The 1,930-nt window shown below is 40.7% G+C and overlaps 1 protein-coding gene across 2 annotated transcripts in view; it reads right to left on the reverse strand.

Annotated features, from left to right (window-relative positions):
* tbc1d32 (TBC1 domain family, member 32) overlaps window positions 1–1,930 on the reverse strand; it is a gene marked incomplete at its 5' end in the record, with an annotated part of 47,077 nt that overhangs the window by 30,711 nt on the left and 14,436 nt on the right.

Consider the following 1,930-nt stretch of genomic DNA (forward strand, 5'->3'; position numbering starts at 1 on the left):
CAGATTGGCTTGGTGGTCTCCTGGTGTTCTACAAAACAGTGTCGGTGGCTTTTCATCTCCTGGCTGACTGACCAGTTTGATAGATGGCCATATTCTATCAGAACTCGGACATTTTGCCTTGAGCGAGCTGGACTCGGTCTGTAAGCAGTTCTATTGAGGGTCGTGAGCCGGCTGTGTCCCTGGACTTTGCTGGCCAGATGGAATTGATCTTGGAAAAAGCTGATGAATTGGCTCAGCGGCATTTGTCCACACCATTTTGTCCGACTGGATTCACCACCTTGAGAGTACCAGCAGACATTAAAGCAGATGGATAATTGTTATCGTCTGCCTGTTCCTTCTGTTCCCAAAACAACTGATTACAGAATCTGGGTCTCCCCGACAACAGCCTTGATCTGTTGACTAAATTCTTTCTGGCTGGATCTTTTCGACAAGGCTCTGCCCCCTCCCTCCTCCCTCACCCGTCTGATCTGGCTCCTGAGCAGGCTGAGGCCACACAGAAATGAACAGTTACCATCAATATTCTGAACTTTTGGCTGCGCCGGCTTTGGGGACTGGATTCTTCAGGCCCACTAAACTCACTTACTCCCCTGGCTAATAAACTTGCCTTATGCAGAGTTTTTTTTTCATAAACACCATAGTGTGTCACAGTGTTGATATAATATGATGTTTTGCTTTTTTCCTCATCTTCCCTTGTGTGGTTTTTCTGTGTCCAAGAATGGTGCCACGGCAGGCAGCCTGTTACTGCAGCTCCACTGTTTTGAGCTGCTGTAATGTTCAAATTTCCCCACTGTGGTTTCAATAAAGTTTTATCTTCTTATCTTATTGCCAAGAAGCTTGGGCTAGGCAATAATTCAATAACAATATTTATCGTTATGGACACATGTTCAATATCAATAGAAAACATATGCGATATATCAATAATTTCACCAGGTATTAACTGCTAATGATTGATAACTTTCTGATAAAATACAGTAGGGCCTTTCAGCTAAACAACACCAGGAAAGCTAAGATTCACCTTCAAAATAAAAGCTTCAAGCTGTTAATAGACAAAAAAATGCCCACTAAAAATTGCTCGTGCTTTATTTTGAAATGGTAAACCGGGATTTTTTTCTTCCTCTTGTCGGCACATTAGCTGGACTGGTTCACCATCATAGGGTTAATATGAAATTTATTATTGATTTAGGATGCTGCTACACTGAAATGAGGCATCTAAAAACTGAAGAGGGTGTCAATAACAAGCCCCAGCAGCTAAAAGCCTGCAGCTAGACAAGGTAAGCTAACAAAAAACCTGTGGAGTAACGTGCAGCAGCATGATTCGCCTCATGACTTATAAAAATAAAAAAAGAACGGCGTGGAGTGAAAGGAGAAAATGGCGCAACCGCTTGAGAGGAAACTGTGGTCGAAAGAGTAAAGGTCACTTCACCTGTTTGGCATCATTTCAGATATTTTAAATTCGACAAGAATCCGAACAGAACTAGTCAATAATTATCAATATGAACAGATATGAAACTTATATCGTGAAAAGTTTTTCAGCCATATCACCCAGCCCTACAAGAARTGATTTAACAACAAAGAAATAATCTTCCAAACACTAATTTCAACACGTTTTTTAAGCTAAGATGCTATGCAGCAAACCAAAAGATAAATTAACAATTTACTGATGGAACAATTAAAACAAACATGAACGTTTACAGARGATAAAATACATTCTGACACCAGATTAACACATTTTCACGCTCATGAGCAGAAACATAACGCAGCCTGAAGAATATTAAACCCATTGATCTGCTCACATACAGGATCACAACAGASCAGCAGGAAAATGGATGTCAACTTTCATTACTATCATTTCATAARTGCAACACCTGAGTGAAGTTGGCCCCCCCACCTTCTTCAAATCAGACAAAATTGGTGTCAAACGTTTGTGCTA

Source organism: Austrofundulus limnaeus, unplaced genomic scaffold, assembly GCF_001266775.1.
Source record: "Austrofundulus limnaeus strain Quisiro unplaced genomic scaffold, Austrofundulus_limnaeus-1.0 Scaffold1720, whole genome shotgun sequence".
Taxonomy (NCBI): Eukaryota; Metazoa; Chordata; class Actinopteri; order Cyprinodontiformes; family Rivulidae; genus Austrofundulus; species Austrofundulus limnaeus.